Source organism: Pogoniulus pusillus, chromosome 3, assembly GCF_015220805.1.
Source record: "Pogoniulus pusillus isolate bPogPus1 chromosome 3, bPogPus1.pri, whole genome shotgun sequence".
NCBI classification, from domain to species: Eukaryota; Metazoa; Chordata; class Aves; order Piciformes; family Lybiidae; genus Pogoniulus; species Pogoniulus pusillus.
The window spans coordinates 1,605,636-1,618,840 of record NC_087266.1 but is presented as its reverse complement, the minus strand read 5'-3'; the positions used below and the strand labels follow the sequence as shown (position 1 = coordinate 1,618,840).

The 13,205-nt window shown below is 56.9% G+C and overlaps 1 protein-coding gene across 5 annotated transcripts in view; it reads left to right on the top strand.

Moving 5' to 3' along the window:
* The window catches only part of PAK1 (p21 (RAC1) activated kinase 1), a 114,492-nt gene that overhangs the window by 62,585 nt on the left and 38,702 nt on the right, over positions 1 to 13,205 (top strand). For 4 of the 5 annotated variants that reach the window (XM_064168701.1, XM_064168691.1, XM_064168709.1 and 1 more), the window contains one exon: positions 3,816 to 3,891. The exons of the other annotated variant lie outside the window; for it this stretch is intronic. The gene's annotated coding sequence lies outside the window, so the exon portion shown is untranslated. The remainder of the gene's footprint in view (positions 1 to 3,815; positions 3,892 to 13,205) is intronic. 5 annotated transcript variants of the gene reach the window in all.

The following is a 13,205-nucleotide window of genomic DNA, read 5'->3' as shown; positions in this document are numbered from 1 at the left end:
GCAGTGCCTTCAGTTTGGGCAGGACCCACTCCCCCTCATTCAGGTCAGTTCTGAGCTCCACAATTGCAGAGAGCTGCTGAGGTGCTGGAAGGTGTTTGGAGCAGGGCAGCAAGGCTGGGGAGGGGCCTGGAGCACAGCCCTGTGAGGAGAGGCTGAGGGAGCTGGGGGTGTGCAGCCTGCAGCAGAGGAGGCTCAGGGCAGAGCTCATTGCTGCCTGCAGCTGCCTGCAGGGAGGCTGTAGCCAGGTGGGGTTGGGCTCTGCTGCCAGGCAAGCAGCAAGAGAAGAAGGGGACAGAGTCTGAAGCTGTGGCAGGGCAGGTCTAGGCTGGATGTTGTTAGGAAGTTGCTGGCAGAGAGAGTGATTGGCATTGGAATGGGCTGCCCAGGGAGGTGGTGGAGTGGCTGTGGCTGGAGGTGTTGCAGCCAAGCCTGGCTGGGGCACTTAGTGCCATGGTCTGGTTGGTTGGGCAGGGCTGGGTGCTAGGTTGGGCTGGCTGAGCTTGGAGCTCTCTCCCAACCTGCTTGGTTCTATGATTCTAAGCTTGTGGCATACATGAGCTGTCTGTTGCTTGGCTCCCTGCAGGATAAAGGTCAGACTGGGTAGAAATGGGCTCATAGCTGTGGTATCCTCAGGGAAAATGTTCAGCTTTGGCATATATTTATCTGGTCAATAGTTGCTTAGGAGTGGGGAAGAGGGATGGGAGAGAGCACCAGCCAATGGCAGAGTGGCTTTCTGAGCATCCATGCTGTTGGATCTGGGCACTGTGTGGGCAGCAATTAGCTCTCAGACCTCAGTGCTTCCTGGCTGTGAATCCATCCTGGCTGTAATTACATCCACCACAAGGCCAGCAGCATCCAGGTTGCACTGAGGGTGGCAGAACTTATTTTAGGGTTGTTCAGGAGGTATCTGTGGGAGAAGATGACAGTCTGGGAGGTGGTGCTGGAAAGAGGTTCTCTAGTAGAGCATCATCTGTCTGTAGTTGGTGTTACTTAATCACAGGATCACAGAATCAGTCAAGGTTGGAAGGGAGCACAAGGATCAGCCAGTTCCAACCCCCCTGCCATGCCCAGGGACACCCTACCCTAGAGCAGGCTGCACACAGCCTCAGCCAGCCTGGCCTCAAACACCTCCAGCCATGGGGCTTCAACCACCTCCCTGGGCAACCCCTGCCAGCCTCTCACCACTCTCCTGCTCAACAACTTCCTCCTCACCTCCACCTTTGTTCCATTCCCCCCACTCCTGACACTCCCTCACACCCTCAAAAGTCCCTCCCCAGCTTTTCTGTAGCCCCCTTCAGATGCTGGCAGGCCACAAGAAGGTCCCCTGGGAGCCTCCTCTGCTCCAGCCTGCACAGCCCCAACTCTTTCAGGCTGTGCTCACAGCAGAGCTGCTGCAGCCTCTCAGCATCCTCCTGGCCCTGCTCTGGACACTCTCCAGCATCTCCACAGCCCTCTTGTCCCAGGGGCTCCAGAGCTGGATGCAGGATTCCAGGTGGGGTCTCAGCACAGCAGAGGGGGAGAATCCCCTCCCTGGCCCTGCTGGCCACACTTCACAGGCTCAGAGGATGTCAGGGGTTGGAAGGGACCCAAGGAGATCCTCGAGTCCAACTCCCCTGCCAGAGCAGACACTTCTGATGCAGCCCAGGACCTGCTGGCCACACTTCTGCTGCTGCAGCCCAGGCTCTGCTTGGCTTTCTGGGCTGCAAGTGCACACTGCTGGCTCCTGCTGATTAACCTAATCCCTAATAACAGCAGAGAAGCAAACCTGAGGGTTTGTTGCAGGAGAAGCAGCTGCTGTGTGCTGGGTCTTATTTCTGCTTTTTAAAGTCTGGTTGTTTTGGCACCAAGCAGCTCTTGGAGATGTGTTTTGAGGCACTGTGCTTTAAAAAGCCCAGCCCCTTCCAAAGGCTGCTAACGTGGAACTGGCTGGGGGTGTGCATGTTGCAGACACAGGCTGGTGGAAGGCAGTTGTGAGACCCCTGGCAGCCTCCTCTCGGATGTTGTTGGCACATCCTTCACATGTTGCCACTTCTCAGAAGCTGTCAGGTAGTACTGTGTGGGAAGTGTTACAGGGCATTATGGGATGTATCCTGAAATCCTAATTTGGGCTAAACTCCCACTGTGTTCAGTGGGTGGCTTGCTGACAGGAAAGTATCCCCCTTAGCTGGCAGGAAGTATCCCCTTAGCTATTGCAGATGACCTTTCTGGCTGCTTAGAATCACAGAATGAGTCAGGGCTGGAAGGGAGCACAAGGAGCAGCCAGTGCCAACCCCCTGCCATGCCCAGGGACACCCTACCCTAGAGCAGGCTGCACACAGCCTCAGCCAGCCTGGCCTCAAACACCTCCAGCCATGGGGCCTCAACCCCCTCCCTGGGCAACCCAGTCCAGCCTCTCACCACTCTCCTGCTCAGCAACTTCCTCCCCACCTCCAGCCTCACTCTCCCCACCTCCAGCCTGAATCACTCCACCTCCACCTTTGGTCCATTCTTGAAGGCAAGGAGAGTGAGGATTGGTGCCAGTGGCTTGTCTTGTAGTTCAGACTGCAGTCCCTAAAATGTAGGCACATGCTTGGATGACCAAGAAAGTTGGTGAGATAAAACCACTTCCAGTTCTTGAGACTCCCAGGGCAGCTGGTGAAGTGCCAGGGATCTGGAAACAGCCAATAGCTGGTGGTTTAGAGCAGTGCCTAAAGAGGTCTCTAGTCCTGCTGGCTGATGGTTTCATAAATGGATAGAGGAGAACCACTTCAAAAAGGTAAGCTTCAAAACCTTGCCAAAATGTCAGCCCAGATTGCTGTAAGCATTGGCTGTGCAGGTGAAGTGATTTGAGATGGTGTCTGAGGAAGAAGCTGCTGTGAAATTGCTGCACCTCGGGTCAGAACCTTGCTCTCCAGTAAGAGATAACTGCATTGCTGGTGTGTCAGAAGTTGGTGGTTTGAAAGGAGGCACCTGAAGTTCCTCACCTGTCACCAGATAGTTCTGTCCTTCTGTTGTCTCCAGATGGGTGAAGCTAGAGTTGCAGGCACAGAATTAACCAGGTTGGAAAAGAACTTGGATATGGTTGAGTCCAACCTGTCACCTAACACCTCCTAAGCAGCTAGACCATGGCACTACCTGCAGGGAGGCTGTGGCCAGGTGGGGTTGGGCTCTGCTGCCAGGCAAGCAGCAAGAGAAGAAGGGGACAGAGCCTGAAGCTGTGGCAGGGCAGGTCTAGGCTGGATGTTGTTAGGAAGTTGCTGTCAGAGAGAGTGATTGGCATTGGAATGGGCTGCCCAGGGAGGTGGTGGAGTGGCCGTGGCTGGAGGTGTTGCAGCCAAGCCTGGCTGGGGCACTTAGTGCCATGGTCTGGTTGGTTGGGCAGGGCTGGGTGCTGGGCTGGGCTGGCTGAGCTTGGAGCTCTCTCCCAGCCTGCCTGATGCTGTGATGATTCTATGATTCCATTTGCTTTCATGGCTCAAGGAGGGCCTTGGATGCTGGTGACTGGGAACTCTCCACAGGTTGTTGTGCATCTCTTTTCTTTGGAGCCTCGTTCTGTGGCTTGTAATGCAGAGCTGGTGAGGTTGGCAGGAACCTCTTGGTGCTCTGCCCTAGTCCCCCCATATGAAATGATGGTAGCTGGAACAGTTTCCTCAGGGCTCTGTCTGGTGGGGTTTTGAGCACCCCCAAGGGTGCTCCTGACTTTCCTGGGCCAATATTTCTGTAGTTTGTTTCTGCCTTCAGGGAAAACATTTTGTTTGGTGATTGTTGGCTGTCTGTGTGTTCTGTTTTCTCTTTCTCCTCCTCCTGAGATTGAAATGAAGTCTCTTGTATTTCAGTTTGTGCCCATTGCCTCTCATCCTGTTGCTGGACACTGCCAAGAGAAGCCTGTTTGCATCTTCACACCTCCAACAGGTATTTATGCACCTTGATCCCCCTGAGCTTTTCCTCCTGCAGGCTGGACAGCCCCAGCTCTCTGTCAGCCTTTCCTCTTAGGTCAGGAGCTCCTTTAATCATCTTTGTGAACCTTTGCCAGACTCTTTTTGGTGTGCCCACATCTCTCTTGTCCTGGGGAAGTGTGTGTGACCAAGCAGCCCATGAATGTCTCACCAGCCCTGAGCAGAGGGAAAGATCACTTGCCCTGACTTGCTGGCACTGCCTTTCCTGATGCAGCCCAGATGTTTTTTGACCTCCTTTACTGCAGAGGCACTTTTGAGGCTCACAGTCACCTTGATGTCCACTAGGACCCCCATGGCTTTGCACAGCTGGTTTGCTACCAGGTAGCTCTTAGTCAGTGCTGGTGCTTGGGCTTATTCCTCCCAAGTAGCAGGACTTTGCTTTTGTTGAGCTTCATGAGGTTGGTGTTGGCTCATTTCTCATGTCTGAGCTCGAGTAGTGCCCTTATCTGGTCCATCAGACACCACTCTCAGTGCTGCATCATCTTCAAGGTTCCCAAAAGCATTTCCCATTGGAATGGGCTGCCCAGGGAGGTGGTGGAGTGGCTGTGGCTGGAGGTGTTGCAGCCAAGCCTGGCTGGGGCACTTAGTGCCATGGTCTGGTTGGTTGGGCAGGGCTGGGTGCTAGGTTGGGCTGGCTGAGCTTGGAGCTCTCTTCCAGCCTGCTTGATTCTGTGATTCTAGTCAGTGCTGTCACCATGATGTTCCCTTTGTGAAGGATCCAGAGCCCTGGGTGAAGTGTTTAATATATCAAATGGCTCAGCAGTTGTAGAAAGTTCATTGCTGTGCCCTGGGGAAAAAGTCACCAATGAGGAGACTTCTGTAGCACTAAAAGAGCATTGAGTACAGGGCCTTAGAATCATAGAAACAGCCAGGCTGGAAGAGAGCTCAGCCAGCCCTGCCCAACCAACCAGACCATGGCACTAAGTGCCCCAGCCAGGCTTGGCTGCAACACCTCCAGCCACAGCCGCTCCACCACCTCCCTGGGCAGCCCATTCCAATGCCAATCACTCTCTCTGCCAGCAACTTCCTAACAACATCCAGCCTAGACCTGCCCTGACACAGCTTCAGGCTGTGTCCCCTTCTTCTCTTGCTGCCTGCCTGGCAGCAGAGCCCAACCCCACCTGGCTACAGCCTCCCTGCAGGCAGCTGCAGGCAGCAATCAGCTCTGCCCTGAGCCTCCTCTGCTGCAGGCTGCACCCCCCCAGCTCCCTCAGCCTCTCCTCACAGGGCTGTGCTCCAGGCCCCTCCCCAGTTTCATCACCCTTTTAGTGAAGGACTTCATCACTGTTATGGAAGACTTCAACTCCTTCAACTCTGCTGCTTCCTGCAACTCCTGTCCTGTGCTGACACTACAGCAACCTCCTGTGGCACTCTGTAATGTTGCTTGCTGGCCAAAAGCTGGCCAAGAAGTGCTTTCTAGGGTAGGCAGTGCATGGGCTCAGTAGGACAAGTGTAGCACAATGAAGGTAAATACATTCTGCAGTCGTACTGCAAATGGGTTTCCTTTTTTCCTCCCCCAAACTGTGCCCCAGAGGACAGCAAGAGAAATTTTCTGAGAGCTTTATCTATATCCAGCCCCATCCCTCCCCCAAACCCTGCACCCTAGGCACAGTCTGAACCTCTGGGCTAACAGATGGTGCTGAGAGGGGGAGGGAAGAGGGGAGGAAACGATTTACATCTAAATAGCTGAAATAAAGCAGGGTCATGTCCACAGCCCAGCCCCACTCACCTGCTGTTTGAATCCCCCTGAGAAAGGGGCACAACAGCCTTCATGTTCTAACGTCTGCCTCGGCTCTGCTTCCTCTCTGAAGCATTCTGCCCTGCAAAAGATGCAAGCCTCTGTGTCTGGGTGGGTGGGTGGATAGAGGATGGATGGATTGATTGTCTTCTGCCCCCCAAACCGTGGACTCCTCAGGCTTTGGTCATGGAAAGCAGTTGACAGCTGTCTCACTTTTGTTCAGCCCTCCCATCAGCGTGGCTGCTGCTGCTGCTGGCTGTGGTAATTAGCACAGGCACTAATGGTATAGAAAAGGTTCAAAGCAAGAACTGCCTCTTCTGGCAGCTTCATGCTTGCATGGCTGCACCAGGCACTCCTCAGAGGTGCTCTGTGCCATATGGTCCTGCCCCGTTCTGCAATGGGCTTGTGTGTGTTGTGGTGGTGTAGCCTGGGCTTGATCAACCAGAGCCTGGGCTGCAGCAGCAGCAGTGTGGCCAGCAGGGCCAGGGAGGGGATTCTGCCTCTCTGCTCTGCTCTGCTGAGACCCCAGCTGGAGTCCTGCATCCAGCTCTGGAGCCCCTGGGACAAGAGGGCTGTGGAGATGCTGGAGAGTGTCCAGAGCAGGGCCAGGAGGATGCTGAGAGGCTGCAGCAGCTCTGCTGTGAGCACAGCCTGAAAGAGTTGGGGCTGTGCAGGCTGGAGCAGAGGAGGCTCCCAGGGGACCTTCTTGTGGCCTTGCAGCATCTGAAAGGGGCTCCAGAAAAGCTGGGGAGGGACTTTGGAGGGTGTGAGGGAGTGTCAGGAGTGGGGGGAATGGAGCAAAGGTGGAGGTGGGGAGAGTGAGGCTGGAGGTGAGGAGGAAGTTGTTGAGCAGGAGAGTGGTGAGAGGCTGGACTGGGTTGCCCAGGGAGGTGGTTGAGGCCCCATGGCTGGAGGTGTTTGAGGCCAGGCTGGCTGAGGCTGTGTGCAGCCTGCTCTAGGGTAGGGTGTCCCTGGGCATGGCAGGAGGGTGGACACTGGCTGCTCCTTGTGCTCCCTTCCTACTCTCACTGACTCTGTGATTCTAATCCTGAGCTCTTTGCTCTGTGTTCATCTCCTGGCTTGGAAGGTTTTGAATGGAAGGATGATTAATTGTTTGGCTGCTTTCAGCTGCTGGTGCAGCTAATGTGCAGTTTGGACCTGCTGCCAAGCACCTTAGGTGGAGAGCAGCCTGTGGGGAGGTTGTAGCTGTGTGTGGGGGTGTGTGTAATGTAGTTTCTTTATGCTGCTCCAAGTCATTTCCTCCTGGAACACACATTTCCTCCAGGAAAACTGCCTCCATGTGCTTTGGGGATGCTTGAACCTCAGAGAGCCTTTATTTTTCCCACCCTGCTAAGCAAGCTTGGGCTCTTGTCACTCCTTTGACTCGTGTGGTTAAAGCCCAAGCTTGCTGTGACCCAAACTGGAAGCAGAGCCAAAGCTGCTTTAAACTGCACTGGAAAGGGGACCCTGTCCTGACATCTGCAGCAGTGAACTTGCTTGTTGAGGCATTGAGCTGGGGGAGGGCAGAGAGCAGCTCTGGAGATGAGGATATAAAGAGGATGATTTGTGGGCTGAAAGCTTCTTAAAATGATACTCTTGGTTCCTTCTGTCTGTGCTTAGATCCCTCCCCTTCCCCCCTCTTAAATATGGATGCAATTAATTTCTCCTGGGCTGTTTAAAAGAGCAGTTAGAGTGGGATAAGTGCTGGGTTGAAACGAGCAGGCTGTTGTCCAGGGACAGGAACAGCAACAGCAATAGCCTGAGCTGCTCTCTGCAGCTCTCCAGCTTGAGCTACCTGTCTGGAGCCCAAGCTAGTTGAGTTCATCCTGTGCTGCAGTGCCGTGGGCAGAGGCACTGAGTGCAGCCTCAGCAGGTTTGCTGCCCACACCAAGCTGTGTGCTGCAGCAGCCAGGCTGGAGGGCAGGATCCATCCAGAGGGAGCTGCACAGGCTGCAGAGGTGGGCACAGGCCAGGCTCAGGAGGTGCAACAAGAGCAAGGGCAAGGTCCTGCAGCTGGGTGGAGGCAATGCCAAGCACCAATGCAGGCTGGGCAGTGAGTGTCTGGAGAGCAGCTCTGAGGAGAGGGACTTGGGGGTGCTGGTGGAGGAGAAGCTCAGCAGGAGCCAGCAGTGTGCACTTGCAGCCCAGAGAGCCAAGCAGAGCCTGGGCTGCAGCAGCAGCAGTGTGGCCAGCAGGGCCAGGGAGGGGATTCTCCCCCTCTGCTCTGCTCTGCTGAGACCCCAGCTGGAGTCCTGCATCCAGCTCTGGAGCCCCTGGGACAAGAGGGCTGTGGAGATGCTGGAGAGTGTCCAGAGCAGGGCCAGGAGGATGCTGAGAGGCTGCAGCAGCTCTGCTGTGAGCACAGCCTGAAAGAGTTGGGGCTGTGCAGGCTGGAGCAGAGGAGGCTCCCAGGGGACCTTCTTGTGGCCTTGCAGCATCTGCAGGGGGCTCCAAAAAAGCTGGGGAGGGACTTCTGAGGGTGTGAGGGAGTGTCAGGAGTGGGGGGAATGGAGCAAAGGTGGAGGTGGGGAGAGTGAGGCTGGAGGTGAGGAGGAAGTTGTTGAGCAGGAGAGTGGTGAGAGGCTGGACTGGGTTGCCCAGGGAGGTGGTTGAGGCCCCATGGCTGGAGGTGTTTGAGGCCAGGCTGGCTGAGGCTGTGTGCAGCCTGCTCTAGGGTAGGGTGTCCCTGGGCATGGCAGGGGGTTGGCACTGGCTGCTCCTTGTGCTCCCTTCCAACCCTGACTGGTTCTGTGATTTTAAGTTGGGCATGGCTGGCATGGGTTGTGGAATGGGCTGTGTTGGACACTGCCAGTTACTTGTGAAGCAACTGAAACCGAGTTGGAACATGGCAGCTGAGGCTGGCATTGCCTCTCTGCCCTTCTGAGTTGAAGCCTACTCTGGTGGAAAGGGCTTGACCTACCTCAGTGCCACTGCAACAGTGTGTGCCTGGGTTGCTACTGCAGCAGGCATGCCTGAGGCTGTGTGGGGGAGGCTGGTGAAAGCTGGGTCCTGGTTGTTTAAAAGAGAAAGCAGCTTCTTCAGCTCCAGTGAAAGGAGAACTGGGCTCTGTTGCTAGGAATCCAGTTAAAATTAGTCTGCTCTTGGTTAGAGGCATGGCTGTGTGCTGTGATGGCTTGGCACAGCCATGGCTGCCCAGGAGGAGATTGGCACAGAACCAGTAGGGGTTGCCTCCACCCAGCTGCAGGACCTTGCCTTTGCTCTTGTTGCACCTCCTGAGCTTGGCTTGTGCCCACCTCTGCAGCCTGTGCAGCTCCCTCTGGATGGATCCTGCCCTCCAGCCTGGCTGCTGCAGCACACAGCTTGGTGTGGGCAGCAAACCTGCTGAGGCTGCACTCAGTGCCTCTGCCCATGGCACCCACAAAGCTGCTGAACAAGACTGGTGCCAGACTGATCCCTGAGGGACTCCTCTTGTCCCTGGCCTGCACTTGGCCATGGAGCCATTGGCAGCCACTCTCTGGGTGCAGCCATCAAGCCAGTTCTGTACCCATCCAGTGGTGCTCCCATCACACCCATGTGTCACCAGCCTGGAGATCAGGATTTGGTGTGGGACAGTGCCAAAGGCCTTGCTCAGGTCAGATCAATGCCATCAGTTGCTCTCCCCTCATCTCTTCATGTTGTGACCTGTTCCTAGAAGGCCACCAGGTTTGCCAGGCAGGATTTGCCCTGGGTGCAGCCATCCTGAGTGTACCAAATCATCTCTTCACTGTTCTTCTGTCTCAGTAGTGCCAGGAGAGTTGTGAAGAGGTGAGTGGGTGCAGTCATCAGGCTTGATCAGCATTAACTCAATTAAAGGTCAGGACTTCTGCCTCTTTTTTTGCAGGCAAGACTTGCTGCTTTGCTCAGCCTCAGCAGCAGCCTTAAAAATAGCATCTCTGGAATAATGTGAGATTTCCTTCTGCTATTAGGCAGAGACAGAAAAGGACTTAGCCAGCATCTCCCTCCCCTCTAGTTTAATAGGGCTTATTCATCAGTAAGGTGTAGTAAGTGACAGCTCCTGTCTTGCCAGACTGCATGAATTATAGATGGCTCTTTTATGAGGTTTCCTGTTGGCTCCAGCAATTAGTATGCACTGGACATGATTATCCTTAGGCTATCTCCTGCAGCAGAGGCTTCAGCTCTTCTGCCTTTTGCATTGCTTTCTGTGTTAGCCATCAGTCATCTGCCTCTCCTGCCAAGGAATGCAAGGAGGACACAACCAGCTTGATAGAAAACCTGGAGTATCATAGAATCAGGCAGGCTGGAAGAGAGCTCCAAGCTCAGCCAGCCCAACCTAGCACCCAGCCCTGCCCAACCAACCAGACCATGGCACTAAGTGCCCCAGCCAGGCTTGGCTGCAACACCTCCAGCCACAGCCACTCCACCACCTCCCTGGGCAGCCCATTCCAATGCCAATCACTCTCTCTGCCAGCAACTTCCTAACAACATCCAGCCTAGACCTGCCCTGCCACAGCTTCAGGCTCTGTCCCCTTCTTCTCTTGCTGCTTGCCTGGCAGCAGAGCCCAACCCCACCTGGCTACAGCCTCCCTGCAGGCAGCTGCAGGCAGCAATCAGCTCTGCCCTGAGCCGCCTCTTCTTCTTGGGCAACCTGTTGCAGTATTTCTCCATTTTCCAAGTAGAGAACTTCCTCCTAGTGTCCAACCTCACTCTACCCTCCCTCAGTTAGCCCTTTTCCTATCACTCCAAGCCCTTCTAAACAGTCCCTCCCCAGCCTTCCTGTAAGCCCCCTTCAGATATTGACATGTAGCTGTAAGATCTCCTCAGAGCCTTCTCCACTCGAGGCTGAACAGTCCCAACTCTTTCAGCCTGGTTCATAAGAGAGCTGCTCCAGGCCTCTGATCATCTTTGTGAGGTGTTTGAGGCCAGGCTGGCTGAGGCTGGGGGGAGCCTGCTCTAGGGTAGGGTGTCCCTGGGCATGGCAGGGGGGTTGGAACTGGCTGATCCTTGTGCTCCCTTCCAACCCTGACTGATCCTATGACCCTCCTCTGGATCCACTCCAGCAACCCCATGTGTCTTTAGTTCCAGCCTCCCCCACCGTGTGCAGGAGCACCTTTCCACTAGCCCAGGGTGCTCCAAGCCTTCCTCAAGACACGTCAGTGACTGTGTGTGCAGTCTGAACCCTTGGGCGTTGCTGTTGGCACCTGTGGGTGCCCTTTGCCCCTCAGCCCCTCCTCTTGCTCTGCCTTGAACTGCCCAGTGGTTTCCTGCCCTCCTTGTCCCTTTGTTTGTGGTTTTCTGTCACTCCTTGCTGTGTGAGAGGAGACTTGGCCAGGTCTGCTGAGGCTGGGCAGAGCTAAGGAGCTTCAGCAGTGGGTGGGGAGGGGCAGGGAGCCCCTCTGTACCTCCACCTTAGGGCAGCAGAGGGTTGCAGTGCACAATAAACCATTGCTTTTCCTAAGCACCATGGTGCTGAAAGCAGCCAAACTTTCAGTACCACCCTATGGCTGCAGAAACAGCAAGTCCTCCACTGTGCCTATGCCTTCCTAGTGGTGGCTGTGGGGTTTGGGTTGAGTGTTGGTGTTTTCATAGCCATAGCAGTTCAGCATAGTTGTGTCTGCAGCTCGAATGTCTGCCCTCATCTGATTGCAGCTGAGAAGTTCATCTGCTGCTTCATTGCTTCCACCATTCACTGACTCATAGCCTGGAAACAGAAGAGGGATTTCTCAGAGCACAGTCCTGCTGGCCTGCAGAAGGAAGTAGCTCCCTCCAGGGACACTTTGCATTCCTGTTGGGATGAAGCAGAGTGACTCAGTTCAGCCCTGTAGTGCTGATGTGGTGCTGGCTGGGGAAGCGACTGCCTGGCTTGGGGCTGAGCCTCAGCACAGCTCCCTGGCAGCCTGCTTGCCCCTGGCCCCACAGGGCTCCCTGGCAGCCTGCTTGCCCCTGGCCCCACAGGGCTCCCTGGCAGCCTGCTTGCCCCATGGCCCCACAGGGCTCCCTGGCAGCCTGCTTGCCCCTGGCCCCACAGGGCTCCCTGGCAGCCTGCTTGCCCCATGGCCCCACAGGGCTCCCTGGCAGCCTGCTTGCCCCTGGCCCCACAGGGCTCCCTGGCAGCCTGCTTGCCCCATGGCCCCACAGGGCTCCCTGGCAGCCTGCTTGCCCCATGGCCCCACAGGGCTCCCTGGCAGCCTGCTTGCCCCTGGCCCCACAGGGCTCCCTGGCAGCCTGCTTGCCCCATGGCCCCACAGGGCTCCCTGGCAGCCTGCTTGCCCCTGGCCCCACAGGGCTCCCTGGCAGCCTGCTTGCCCCATGGCCCCACAGGGCTCCCTGGCAGCCTGCTTGCCCCTGGCCCCACAGGGCTCCCTGGCAGCCTGCTTGCCCCTGGCCCCACAGGGCTCCCTGGCAGCCTGCTTGCCCCATGGCCCCACAGGGCTCCCTGGCAGCCTGCTTGCCCCATGGCCCCACAGGGCTCCCTGGCAGCCTGCTTGCCCCATGGCCCCACAGGGCTCCCTGGCAGCCTGCTTGCCCCATGGCCCCACAGGGCTCCCTGGCAGCCTGCTTGCCCCATGGCCCCACAGGGCTCCCTGGCAGCCTGCTTGCCCCTGGCCCCACAGGGCTCCCTGGCAGCCTGCTTGCCCCATGGCCCCACAGGGCTCCCTGGCAGCCTGCTTGCCCCTGGCCCCACAGGGCTCCCTGGCAGCCTGCTTGCCCCATGGCCCCACAGGGCTCCCTGGCAGCCTGCTTGCCCCATGGCCCCACAGGGCTCCCTGGCAGCCTGCTTGCCCCATGGCCCCACAGGGCTCCCTGGCAGCCTGCTTGCCCCATGGCCCCACAGGGCTCCCTGGCAGCCTGCTTGCCCCATGGCCCCACAGGGCTCCCTGGCAGCCTGCTTGCCCCATGGCCCCACAGGGCTCCCTGGCAGCCTGCTTGCCCCATGGCCCCACAGGGCTCCCTGGCAGCCTGCTTGCCCCATGGCCCCACAGGGCTCCCTGGCAGCCTGCTTGCCCCATGGCCCCACAGGGCTCCCTGGCAGCCTGCTTGCCCCATGGCCCCACAGGGCTCCCTGGCAGCCTGCTTGCCCCATGGCCCCACAGGGCTCCCTGGCAGCCTGCTTGCCCCATGGCCCCACAGGGCTCCCTGGCAGCCTGCTTGCCCCATGGCCCCACAGGGCTCCCTGGCAGCCTGCTTGCCCCATGGCCCCACAGGGCTCCCTGGCAGCCTGCTTGCCCCATGGCCCCACAGGGCTCCCTGGCAGCCTGCTTGCCCCATGGCCCCACAGGGCTCCCTGGCAGGAGATTGTTTTAGGAAGGAAGGAATTTGCAGAGGCATCAGGACTGTGTCAGGAAGAGTGTGAGCAGCAGGACAAGTGAATTTCAATTCCCAGAGCCTTAAAGATACTTGATAGAACCAATAACAGTCTCTAGAGTGCCCTTCCCTCTTCCCCCTCCTTTCCCAAAAGGAAGGCATTAGATGTAGAGAGGGAAAAGGTGAAGCACACCCAAATAACTACATCTCACTGCCATTTGGAAGTGAAAGGAAGAAAAGCTTAGCAAGAAATCAAAAAGGTGTCTGAG